The sequence below is a fragment of the Caretta caretta genome, chromosome 25, assembly GCF_965140235.1.
Source record: "Caretta caretta isolate rCarCar2 chromosome 25, rCarCar1.hap1, whole genome shotgun sequence".
Lineage (NCBI taxonomy): Eukaryota > Metazoa > Chordata > Testudines > Cheloniidae > Caretta > Caretta caretta.
This window is the reverse complement of record NC_134230.1, coordinates 6,223,955-6,237,407: the sequence shown is the minus strand read 5'-3', so window position 1 is coordinate 6,237,407 and position 13,453 is coordinate 6,223,955. Positions and strand designations below refer to the sequence as shown.

Below are 13,453 nucleotides of genomic sequence, written 5' to 3'. Positions count from 1 at the left end.
TTGGTGTGCTCCAGGCCCACCTATCCTGGAAAGCACTTACAGCCACCTGGTCCGATCCTGGCTGAGCAGAAGTCCACGTTTGTCACAATGGGTGACATAAAGAATAGAGGTCACTTGGGAGCATTATGTGAGGCCACCTGACTCCTCTGTAATATCATCTGATCAAGCAGAGCATTACACCTCATTTCTCACTCCTCTGAGCCCAGCCCAGCTTTGCAAAGCTATTAAGGATTCGACAAGCAGCTCTTTACAATTGATCTGTTCTTTGAAATCTGCAAATGTGGAGCCCTCCTTGCATGGCCTCTGGGCCAGAGGAGAGGGCTGTGCAATAAATCTCATAACTAAGCGATAGCGAGGGCCAGTCACCAAAGGTGCAGGGGGCTGTGCTGCAGGGAGAAAGGGGGTTGAAAGAAGTTTCCTTAGAGCCACACACAGCAAGGAGTGTGTGTTGGCAACTGCAAGGCAAAGGTCCCAGAGTGGCTGCTCCTGCCCCAGTGCCTGAGTTCTCCCAAGGCCCTTTTCTGATGCTAAAGGCTGTTCTTCCTGACCAATGTGCTGCTTCATACAGTGGTGGCTATAGGCACTCCTTGGAGCAGAAGTAACAGCCAGCACAGTCAGTACCTTCACCCAGAGAGCCCCAATGATTCCCTCCCCTCTGCCACCCCGGGTCCTTCTCCCCAGCACATATGTGCAGATGGCATCCTGCATATAGGGTGGCGTTATTTACGCAGCAGCCACTTGCAGACTCAAGCCCTTGCCAAAGAGCGCCCAGTGCAGAGCGAGTGCCAGGGGGCAGGGAAGGGGAGAGGGGGCTGCAGGCGAGTGGCTTTTCCGGGGGGGTTGAGTGAGGAAAGGGCTGGGGCTTGAAAATCCAGGGAAGGGCGGGGGGTGCCCCAAACATAGAGGGCACCAGGAAAAAGGAAGAGAGATGGATATGGCAGAAGAAAATACAGGAGCATCACTTGGAAAGCAGAGGCAGAGGCAGGTGTTACGGTCTGTACCCATATGTTCACCCCTGTCAAGGTTCCTTCCCCACTCTGAACGCTAGGGTACAGATGTGGGGACCTGCATGAAAACCCCCCTAAGCTTATTCTTACCAGCTTAGGTTAAAACTTCCCCAAGGTACAAACTATTTTACCCTTTGCCTTGGACTTTCGCTGCCACCACCAAACATCTAACCGGTATTATTATTATTAGGAAAGAGCCCGTTTGGAAATGTCTTTCCCTGCAAAATCCTCCCTTACCTTTACACCCCCTTTCCTGGGGAAGGCTTGAGAAAAATCCTCACCAATTTGCATAAGTGACCACAGATCCAAACCCTTGGATCTTAAGAACAATGAAAAAGCATTCAGTTTCTTGAAAGAAGAATTTTAATAGAAGAAAAAGTAAAAAGAATCACCTCTGTAAAATCAGGATGGTAAATACCTTACAGGGTAATTAGATGCAAAACATAGAAGATCCCTCTAGGCAAAACCTTAAATTACAAAAAAACACAAAAACAGGAATATCCTTTCCATTCAGCACAGCTTATTTTCTTAGCCATTTAAAGAAATCATAATCTAACGTATATCTAGCTAGATTACTTACTAAATTCTAAGACTCCTTTCCTGTTCTGTCCCCGGCAAAAGCATCACACAGACGGAGAGAGAGGCTTTGTTTCTCCCTCCCCCCAGCTTCTGAAAGTATCTTGTCTCCTCATTGGTCATTTTGGAGGTTATCCTAGCTTCTTAACCCTTTACAGGTGAAAGGGTTTTTCCTCTGGCCAGGAGGGATTTTAAAGGTGTTTACCCTTCCCTTTATATTTATGACAACCCCCTTTTACAAGACTATGATCAATTTCATACAAAATATGCCTTGTGAGGTATCATTTGAAAACTCATAATTTGCTGACCATTATTGTCCTGGTAAAATGTGTGTGGCAACATTGTGTGTAAAGTTGTAAGATTCTATTGTAAGAATTTTTTAACATGGACAAAACAACATATTTTTTCCTAATCTCATTTTTGGAAATGACTGGACCATTTTAGCTGAAACATTCTCAAAAATTCAGCCTGGGGAAAATCCTGGGATGGAAAATTTCAGCCCAAACTGTTGAAGTTTGGCAGAGCTATAAGCAACTGAAAACAAGGCCTGATCATGATAATTGTTGGACATCCTTAGCTATAGACATTGTGCTGTGCTGCGCTATCTATAACAAAAGCCATAGACCAGCAATCAAGACTGGCAGAGATCAGATTTTCCTCTCCCTTGAACTGGTCTTACACTGGTGTGACTACTGGCTGCACTGGAATCACTGCTGATTTACACGAGGGTGAATGAGAGGAGCCCACAGTCCCAGGGCCCTTATCTCCTGCCTAGAACACAGGTCTCTCCTGTGTAGCATTGAAATCAATGAGATTTACTCCTGAGCTGTTTTTCAGGGGATGAAATTCTAACTTTCCATTAAAAATGTCATTGAAATTTGCACAGTTGTGGCAAGCTCAAGGCCCTAGTTAAATAAACAAACAGTGCAGACCATTTGTACTCTGAAGAATGACTGTAAAATGCCACCAGGGCATTGGCTTATCGGCTCTCCAGGGCTTCCACGTCTCCTGGCTCAGCTTGCCAGCAAAGCGTGGGGTTCGTCTCCCTGCCTGGCTGGCAGGCACAGCTGGGATCCAACAGCCATGCCGGGGTCTTCCCTGCCCCCGCCGCAGTATCTGCGTGACCTCGCTGACTGCTGTGGTGCAGCATAAGGGAATCCGGGGCAGAACCTGGGGCTGCTGCAGGAGAGAGGAATGCCGTCTTGCAGACGCAGCTGGGACTACTTCCTGCCCCCAGGATGGGCCCAGAGGGGAGCGAGGGCCTGTGGAGGAGCCATGCGGGAGCCGGGCTCAGGGCTGTCACTGCTTCTCTGTTGGTGGCTGGTGTTCATTCCCCAGCCCCATTGTCTTTGCTGCTGTTCTGGGGTAACTGGCCTTTGCTCCCAGTGGTGGATTTGGATGCCTGACCCCCCCAGCACATGGCACTATGTGGGCATGGCCATTATTGTTTGCTAGGGGTGGCAGTCTCTAGAGGCCCCAGTCAGGGTGCTGAGTGTTGTACGTAGCTAACAGGGACAGTCCCTGCCCCCAAGAGCTCCCTGGCTGAGTCTGAGATGAGCAGCCAAATGCCTTGGACAATGGCAGGAAAAGCCACCTTTTCTCTCCATACCTCCACCAACAAAGTTCTGGTGCCCCAGGGAGCCAGGCCTGACTGGAAAGCCCAGGCTGCTGCTGTGCCCGGGGAAGCTCCATTCTAATTAACTCTAATCCTTAAGTAAAACATCCCTCTCCCTGACTTCACCATTGTTAGTGCAATGGCTCTGGCAAAGCAGCCCTGCCAGGGGACAAATGGGGGCTAAGAAGAGCCATTAATTACTTCAAAGTCATTTGCAATAAGGAATTAACTCCTTCCTCTCCTGCCAGCGAAGCCATTGTAGGGCTGGTGAGTTCCCGCCAGGGCCCAAGTATCCCGTTCCTGGCTCGCCAGGAGCAGCTGGTGCTGCCATGCAGCAAACCCTCACTCTCTGGCCAGGCATAATGGTTAATGGTCACTCCCTGCAGCTTTTTCTGGAGAGTCCCCCACATCTACCAGGCAGTTCAGGGAAGGTGCCTCTCGCCTGCAGGCTGAGGGCCCCGCCCTGTGTGAGGGAGCAGGAGACTTGGCACTGCAGGACTGAATGCCTGGTTCTTCCCACCCTGACACATCCCCCTGTGCAAAGTGCCCTTGGCAGGGGGCGCCCCGCACCCATTTCCCAGGGGATCCCACCCATAGACCCTGTGATCCTCCAGTCTGACCTCTTGTAGAGCACAGGCCAGGGAACTGCCCCCCAATCATTCCTAGAGTCGCTAATGGTCAGAGATGGAGAACCCACCGCGGCCCTTGGTCAGGTGTTCCAAGGGTTAATGACTCTCACTGTTAAAGGTTTACATCTTATTTCCAGTCTGCATTTCTCTAGCTTCAACTTCCAGCCCTTGGCTCATGAGTTAGACCTTTCCCTGTTAGAGTGCAGAGCCCCGTGTTAAATGGTTGTTCCCCACGTAGATACATTTGGACTGTATTTAAGTCACCAGTAACCTTCTCTGTGTTCAGCTAAACAGACTAAGCTCTTTGGGCATGTTTACACAGGGATAAAAGCCCGATTACAGAGCCATGGCTGGCATGGGTCAGCTGACTCAGGCTCAAGGGGCTTGGGCGGGGCGAAGAATTGCTGTGTAGATGTTTGGGCTGGGGCTGGAGCCAAGGTCTGGGACCCTCCCGCAGGCTCCCAGAGCTCCAGGCTCCAGTCCCAGCCCAAACATCTACACAGTAATTCTTCAGCCCCAGAGCCCGAGCCTCACAAGCCTGAATCAGCTGACCCGGGCCAGGAGAAGGGTTTTATCCCCATGTAGACATACCCTTTGAGTCTACCACTCCACGGCATGTTTTCTACTGCTCTACTCATTCTCAGGGCTCTTCTCTGAACCTCTCCAATTTATCAACATCCTTCTTGAATTGTGGGCAACAAAACTGAACACAGGATTCCTCTAGTGGTCGCACCTGGGCCAAATACAGAGGCAAAATATTCTCTCTACTCCTACTTGAGTTTCCCCCGTTTATGCAAGAGAGGATCACATTAGCCCTTGTGGCCACAGAATCACACTGGGAGCTCACATTCACCTGATTATCCACCACGACCCCCAAATCCTTTTCAGAGTCCCTGCTCCCCGGGATAGAGTCCCTTTCCTGTAAGTATGGCCTCCATTCTTTGTCTCTAGATGGATACATTTGCATTTAGCCAAATTAAAGGGGATATTGTTTGCTTGAGCCCAGCTCACCGAGCTCTGAGTCAGTGACCTGTCCCCTTCAGCATTTCTAGGCTTGGCACCATGGCATTTCATTGATCTATGTTGGTAAACATCAATTTCAGCTGACACTGACAGTGATGAAAAAGCATTGATTGGTAAGAGTTGGTGGGGTTGCTGGGTGAGCTATGATGGGGGGCAGCAGGGTGGGGCTGCGACCGAGGTTGTAGGGTGGGGGTTGTGACGAGGGGCTGCAGACGTGGGACTGTGACAGCAGGGCTGCAGAGGTGAGGCTTGTTGTCCTCCTTCCAGCCCTGGCCAGGGTCTCTGCTCTGCCTGCCAGGGCAGCAGCCTTCCCTGCACCTGTGGGGTTGGGTGTCCCAGCCCCACGGCTGTGCAGGGAGCCCTCTCCAGCCCCCCGTCCCAGCCCCCCTCGCTCACTCACCAACCAGGAGTGTGGGAGCCATCAGAGCCCCCAAGCAACCCCAGCCCCGACCAGCCAGAGCAGCCTGGAGGGCTGCCCTGCGCTGTGTCACTGGAGGGGCACAGGTCCACCCTGCCCATGCCCCCGCACCATCCCCTTCCTCCTCTTCCCTTGGCTCACCCCAAAATGTCTGCTGTAGCCAGGACTTGTATGGAGGTTCCAGGCGCTGTTCCTGGAGGGGCTTTACCCCAGAGCTGAACAGGGTGCCAGCTCTCTGTTTGTGGCGGAAGGAAGTAGGGAAGGGAGCAGTGATGGGAGGAATGGGGCATGGGCCCTGTCATCCCGTCCTTGTGCCGGGCTGTGCAGAGGCGGCGTGCTGCAGAGAGCCAGGCTGCAGCACTGTCTATGAACGTGTTTGCAGCCGAGTGCTTACTCCCATGCATGGCAGCAGTGTGAGCAGCTCCCCGGCTCCCCTCTGGCCGCTCCAGCAGGTAGTGAGGGCCTGAGGCTTTGTCGTGGGGCTGGGGGGCCAGGTCTTCGCTCACACAAGGCAGGAGAGCTCTTTTCAAATGATTGGGGTGACAAGGGGTGGAGTTGTTACAACCCAGCTGTTTAAACCCTTTCAGAGCCCTCTCTCTCCTGGGATAGGGTCCCAGCAGCATGGCATCTGGGCACCTGGGCATCATGCCAACCTCCACAACAAGCCTGCAAGAGAAGCTGAATTCACGCTGAGAGGTTGGAGCTACTTTTGTCTGGGATCCACCTGGGCACTCGATGCCGTCTGATAATGACTCTCCCAAGCCCAGGAGCCACGGCTTTGGGAAGGAAGAAGCACTGAAGCAGTAACACAGCTGCGTGATGTGACCTGGTGGCTCCGGGACGCACACTGCGTTGACATCGTCACTGGGACCCATTAATCTGGGAACAGATCATTCACGCCGAGACGCTGGTGATAGAGGGAACCCATCCTAGCGCGGGCTCTTTCTAGGGGCATTTGTTAGCGTCGATAAACTGTGGGGAAATTGATCTCTGCCAGCCCTAAAACTGCACATAAAGTAACAGGATTTGGCCAAACTTTCGCGTGCTGTTCTCCCTGAGCTAATGGCCGACAGGCTGCTTGTCTTTGCCTGGCATGTGATTCATTCTCACAGTCTGGCTCCGGAGAGGACAGGCAGCAAAATACCAGCTCTGTGCACCAGCCCCGGCGATAGCCGTGTGCTGCTTGTGCCTGCTCGTCTCCTGGTGCCCGTGCCATGCCCCGGGAACCGCCACCGGTGTTACTAGCTGCATCCTGTGGAAACGTCACGACGCTCCAAGGAGCTTAGAAGAAAGGCAAAGCCATTCCCAGTCTTCCCCAGTGCGAGGTGGCTCAATCTGGACAGTGACTCGAGAGCAGAAAGGACTAACTGATGTGGGAGGGTTCAGGCTGGGATTATCAAAGGGAGTTTGGCTCCCAAATCTCATTCCAATGACTTTCGGGTGCTCAACTCAACTTTGGAAACGGCAGCCAAAAAGCACTAAGGGCCAGATTTTAAGCACCTAAAGATGCATAGAGGCAACTATGGCACTTCTGAAATCCCCCTAGGCTCCTCTCTGCATCTTTAGGATCCTAAATCCCTCTGTAAATCTGGAGATGTGGCACTGCCAAGGTCACAAACCTCCCTCTACTGCCCCGCAGCTGATCATCTCCTGCCTGCCCCAGAATATCTCCCAATGGCCCAGTCTCACATGCCAGACTGAGCATCCCCTGCCTCGTCTCATGCACCGAACAGCCTCCCACTCTTCACTGCTGTATGGACATTTGAGGTGGTCACTCAAGGACAGCAGCATTGCTCCATGCTGGCCATCCATTACTCCCGCACTCCATGTTGGCCTGTTTCGGCTCCATTACTCTATGCTGGGTGCTGTGTCTATGAACTCTATTCTTTGTGTCTTGCTTGCACTCCTGGGAAGAGCGACAGTGTCCTCCTCTATGAACCTCACAGCACTGAGCTGAACTAATGGCTTATATTGGATCATAACAACCTCCAGCTGCCCTCAGGAAATCACGGGGGGTCAGTTAGCCATAAGATATGTGGATAAATTGGAGAGAGTCCAGCGAAGGGCAACAAAAATGATTAGGGGTCTGGAACACATGAGTTATGAGGAGAGGCTGAGGGAGCTGGGATTGTTTAGCCTGCAGAAGAGAAGAATGAGGGGGGATTTGATAGCTGCTTTCAACTACCTGAAAGGGGGTTCCAAAGAGGATGGCTCTAGACTGTTCTCAATGGTAGCAGATGACAGAACGAGGAGTAATGGTCTCAAGCTGCAGCGGGGGAGGTTTAGATTGGATATTAGGAAAAACTTTTTCACTAAGAGGGTGGTGAAACACTGGAATGCGTTACCTAGGGAGGTGGTAGAATCTCCTTCCTTAGAGGTTTTTAAGGTCAGGCTTGACAAAGCCCTGGCTGGGATGATTTAACTGGGAATTGGTCCTGCTTCGAGCAGGGGGTTGGACTAGATGACCTTCTGGGGTCCCTTCCAACCCTTATATTCTATGATTCTATGATTCTAAGACATGCACCTGCCCAGCTCTGCTCACACACTGAGAACAAGGGGCCCTCTAATCACAGCTGATAGTGTTACATGTACAATGTTTCCTGGTCCCATCATGGGAAGGCACCTGAGGCTCAAAGCTATCCAGAGATATGGAATACCAGGCCTGTGTCTCCTGGCTCTCTGTGGCACCCCTGATGCATTCGTCTGGCTTTTGGACCCCCGGTATAACAATGACTCCTCAAAAACTCTACCTCTGACCTCTGTCACTGCTGGAGATTTAGGGCCAAAAGTAAGTGCGTTAGGAAAGGGGAAGTTCTGTGCATGTTCTGGAGCTGGCATGGATGTTGATGGCACATCCCTGTTCATTACAAGCTGAGGATCCTCCAGGGATAGTGAGTCACTCAAACCCACGCTGATTTCTTGTCACGTAGTATTCTGGCCATGCAGGGCTCAGCCAGCAACCTGCTTCTTGCTCCAGCTCAGTGCTGTTTGCTAGTCGTGTTGCAGGATTGATCACCGGAGTCACATGGTGTTATTTGTGCTCCCTAACAGGATGACAGACTTTCTGAAAGGAGATTTGTGCGTTGTGAGGGCGTCACTGCCCTTCCCAGAACAAGTGGGAGCAAACAATCCGGGGATTTGACATTTCCTCCAGCCCCAGCGGTGCCACCAGCGAGGAAGGAAAGACCCCTGCAAATCGCAATGAACCAAGCCTGGTGCTTCTGTTCAACAAGCAACAAACACAACATCAATCCTGCCTTGGCCCAACCCCTCAGCAAAGTGCTATGGGGAACCTTCAAGTCTTTAACCTTCTGGATCCCAAGTAAGATTCAGTTTGTAAAACTGCTTTAGCATTTCTCTGCTGCAAGAGGATCCCAGTGAGTGATTGCTGTGTAGCACCCAAGCCCTTCACCAGCTCATTAGCAATTCCCCCAGGAGAAGCAGCAACCTCTGCTGCCGTTTGGCATCTGTTCTCCATGCTCTGTCTGGCAGACAGAGCTGACAGCGTCCCACCAGCTCGGAGCCCGGTGAGCTTGTCTGTCGCACGCACGTCCTCTCCCAGCTCCAGGTGACCTTTCCCCAGAGCCCACCACATGGGGTTGGCTGGCTGCTGGTCACTCACATTCGTCATTACACTGCTCTTTAAACACCCAGAGCCGGCTCCTTCCCTCCGCCCCTGCTGTCTGGTGCAGAGAGCCGGCTCCAGCAGCTTTTCTTTTAACAGTGGGGCTCTTCCCTCTGCAGGAGATTTGTATCACATCAGCACCTCGAGGCCCAACCCCCCCCACCCCCCCCACCCCCCCCAGGCACTGCCCAGACAGTGAGAGACAGGGCCTGCCCTGAAGAATTTACAGCCGAAACAGACAATAGCCACAGAGGGCAGGAGGTGATAGACACAGAGAGGGCGGCTGATGCACCTCGGGAGGCCCTGGGCGCCAGTGGAGAGGGCTGTGTCATGAGCCCTGGCTCTAGTCCCCACCCAGCTTTGTCTGGGAATCCGTTCCGGGAACAGGGGGACGCACAGCTGATGGCAGTGCCAGCAGGCCGGGTGCCCCCGGGGATGGCAGGCTCTATCACTTGGCAGAGTGTGGCTCCCAGGTGGTTTCATTGTGTAGAAGTTCCCGGAGCTGCAAAGCAACCCGGGGAAGGACCCATAATAAACCAGTGCTACTCACTGGCAGCCCTACGACTTCCCCCCACTTCCCAGCAGCCTCACGACCCGGCCTTGGCTCAGCCCCTTCTCTGCTGTGGGTGATGGCAGAGCCCTGACCCTGGGCTGGCAGAGCCGGCCCTGGGGGCAGGGCTGCTGGCCTGGCTTGTCCTCAGGAAAGAAGAGCTGAGGGATCTGGACTCACCTCACCTCAGTGCTGCAGGAGCTCTGCACCATCACCTCCCGCCTGAGCACAGGCCTGGCTGCATCCCAGAGGGGCTCGGGGTGGGGAGCCCAACATGCCCAGTTTCCTTTGCAGAGACGCTGCCCAGCCGGTGCTTATACTGGGCAGAGTCTGCTTATACTGCTCATACTCTGCTTGTACTGCAGCCCGAACGGAAACAAAGGAGAAACTGCCCCAGGTCCAGAGCAGCAGGCGCGGCTGGACTGCAGTGAGCGCAGGCGGGAATCAGCTCTGCTAGCACCTGGGTGCACATGCTGCTGGCTCCCGGTGCTGGGCAGGCTCTGCTGAAACCCCACGATTGTGCATGGCAGGCGTGAGCCCCCAGCGGGGCGCTCCTGATGCCCAGCCCTGGCTGCGGAGCCGGGGCTCCAAGAGTCCTGACTTTGGCGGGAAAGCAACAAAAAGAAGGAAAATGGTCCTGGAGCTTGGCTGTGACCGAGCCATCTGGCAGGGATCCAGCGTGGCCAGCCGCATGGCCCCTCCCCAGGGCCAGCCCGGGTTATGGGGAGATAAGCCCCTCTAACCCCGGCCACTCGGCAAGAGCTAATTCCTCCAGCCTCAAACTCAGCTGCTACGGGACACAGAGCTGCCGGCAGGGGCAGAGCGAAGCACACAAGGAGGACAACCCAGAAGGGAGAGAGACAAGGCTGGGTATCATGGCGCTAAGCACCTTAGAAACACACAGATGGACAGAAAGACACTGGAAACCTGGAGTAGTCAGAGCTGCAGCAGCACTGTCCACTGCCAGATCTGCACTGCCCAGCGCTAAAGGCAGGCGGTGGTAGGGGGCAGATTTGGGAGGTTGAGGTTTCCGGTGTCAATATGTCTGTCTGTTTCTCTGCCTTTAGCACGGTGATACCCAAGGCCTGTGTCCTTCGCTTCGATCCCAGTTAGCTGCCCTTACCCAGCAGGCGGGGCAGTGGGGCAGGCAGTTTCTCGTGTCACCGTGGTCAGGCCCCAGATCGGCCGCATCCCGTCACTGCAGAGAAACAGCCAGAGTTGGCAGCACCGAGTTTCCAACATGCTTCAGGGGCACAGCCTGAGCCCAGCCTGGTGGGGCCAGCGGATCACGCACCACAGACCTCCCTGCCCAACTGCTGCTGGGGCCTGCTGCCGAGGGGGATTTGTCAGGAGCCTTACGCAGCCCGGCAGGCTGAGGGATTGGAAACAGGCACTTGAGCAACAGGCCCCCATCAGGCCCCTGCCCCCTGCCCTTTGGGGGAGCCTGGCCCCAGCTTCACTCTTCCAGTTTACGCAGAGAAGTTAGCCCGTGTCGCAGCGCAGTAGGTAACCAGAGCAAGTGTGAAAAATCGGGGCGGGGCTGGGGAGTAAAAGACGCCTGAATAAGGCCCGAATTTCGGGACTCTCCTTATAAAATTGGGACATCTGGTTACCCTACAGGCACATCAGTGACGAGGCAGCTCGTGGTGTGTGGCCACTGCCGAGCCTATAGGGCTCTGTGTCCCAGGCAGCTTCTGGCACGTGGTCCTCAGCCACCCGTCTGAGCAGCACGCTCCCCCGGCACAAACGTGTACAGACAGACACACAGAGACCGACACCCACTCACCCGCACACCACATGCACCCACAGACACAGGCAGACACACACACACACAAACATGTACAGACAGACACACAGAGACCGACACCCACTCACCCGCATACCTCATGCACCCACAGACACACACACACACAAACATGTACAGACAGACACACAGAGACCGACACCCACTCACCCGCACACCACATGCACCCACAGACACAGGCAGACACACACACACACAAACATGACATGTATGCACACACAGGCACACCGCACACACAAACACCACACGTACATACCCTAAATGTGCACACAGACACAAACAGAACCTGTACACACCACATATGCACGCACGGCACACTGCACACGCAAACACCACACGTACATACCCTACATACACACACACAGACACACACAAACACAACACATACACACCCCATATGCACACACAGACACACTGCACACGCAAACACACCCTACATGCACACACACACACACACAGGCCCCTTAGGAAAAAGTTGAATATTAGGCTGGGAAAAGCCTGTTAACACATTTTAAGGGGTTTGTCTATGTGACACTGGGGTGCACTCTATGTAACTCAGATTGACATTTCTTAGAAATAGGCACCATTCCCCCTGCAGCCCCAAACCTGCCACCTGGAGGCCAGGGTATTTTACATTGCCAAGGGCATTTCCACACCTGCAGCTCATAGAAAGGATGGTTAGACAGAACTCTTGCATCACGGCAATCGCAGTAATCACACACCAGCTCTTGTACTAACAGCTCTGGGATCCCAGCTAGCCTGGACTCCTGCTACGCTAACAGTCGATGGGACCTGACCGAGGTGAATGTTGGGGGGAGCTTAGAATCCATGCTGGCTTAGAATCCATGCTCCCAGTGGGAGATGCAGGGAAGCCGGAGAGTCCTCACAAAGTCCCCCAGTGCCCAAAGGAACAAGCTGTGTTCACCAAGACTGATTTGGGGGCATTCTCTGCAGTGTTACACAAGAGGCAGATGAGATGGCCACAACGATCCCTTATGACCTTTGAACCTATGGCTGTATGAAAGATCACGTCCCCTCCCCCAGAGTAGGGTTGCCTGGCGTCCGGTTTTCGACCAAAACACCTGGTAGAAGAGGGACCCTGGTGGCTCCCGTCAGCACCATCAACCGGGCCGTTAAAAGTCCAATTGGTGGTGCTGCAGGGCTAAGGCAGGCTAGTCCCTACCTGTCCTGGCTCTGCCCTGTGCCCTGGAAGGGCACAGCAGGTCCGGCTCCCAGGTGGGGGGCCACGGAGCTCCATGCACTGCCCCTGCCCCGAGCACTAGCTCTGCACTCCCATTGGCCAATTGGAGCTGGGGGGGTGGTGCCTGCGGGTGAGAGCAGTGCACGGAGCTTCCTCCCCTGCCTAGGAGCCAGACCTGCTGGCCTCTTTCAGGGCTCAGCGCGGAGCCAGGATGGGCAGGGAGCCTGCCTTAGGCCCTCTGCATCGCTGACCAGGAGCTGACTGAACTAAACCCATGCCCCAACCTGGAGCCCCAACCCCCTGCAGCAGCCCTGAGCCCCCCCAAACCCAGAATCATAGAATCATAGAATATCAGGGTTGGAAGGGACCTCAGAAGGTCATCTAGTCCAACCCCCTGCTCAAAGCAGGACCAATCCCCAACTAAATCATCCCAGCCAGGGTTTTGTCAAGCCTGACCTTAAAAACCTCAAAGGAAGGAGATTCCACCACCTCCCTAAGTAACTCATTCCAGTGCTTCACCACCCTCCTAGTGAAAAAGTTTTCCTAATATCCAACCCAAACCTCCCTCACTACAACTTGAGACAATTACTCCTTGTTTTGTCATCTGCTACCACTCAGAACAGTCTAGATCCATCCTCTTTGGAACCCCCTTTCAGGTATCATAGAATCATAGAATATCAGGGTTGGAAGGGACCTTAGGAGGTCATCTAGTTGAAAGCAGCTATCAAATCCCCCCTCGTTTTTCTCTTCCGCAGACTAAACAATCCCAGTTCCCTCAGCCTCTCCTCATAAGTCATGTGTTCCAGTCCCCTAATCATTTTTGTTGCCCTCTGCTGGACTCTTTCCAATTTTTCCACATCCTTCTTGTAGTGTGGGGCCCAAAACTGGACACAGTACTCCAGATGAGGCCTCACCAATGTCGAATAGAGGGGAATGATCACGTCCCTCGATCTGCTGGCAATGCCCCTACTTATTCAGCCCAAAATGCTGTTAGCCTTCTTGGCA

At 53.7% G+C, this 13,453-nt stretch overlaps 1 protein-coding gene across 1 annotated transcript in view; it reads right to left on the bottom strand.

Annotated features, from left to right (window-relative positions):
• CTXN1 (cortexin 1) overlaps window positions 1-13,453 on the bottom strand; it is an 89,935-nt gene that overhangs the window by 43,977 nt on the left and 32,505 nt on the right. The window lies entirely within an intron of this gene.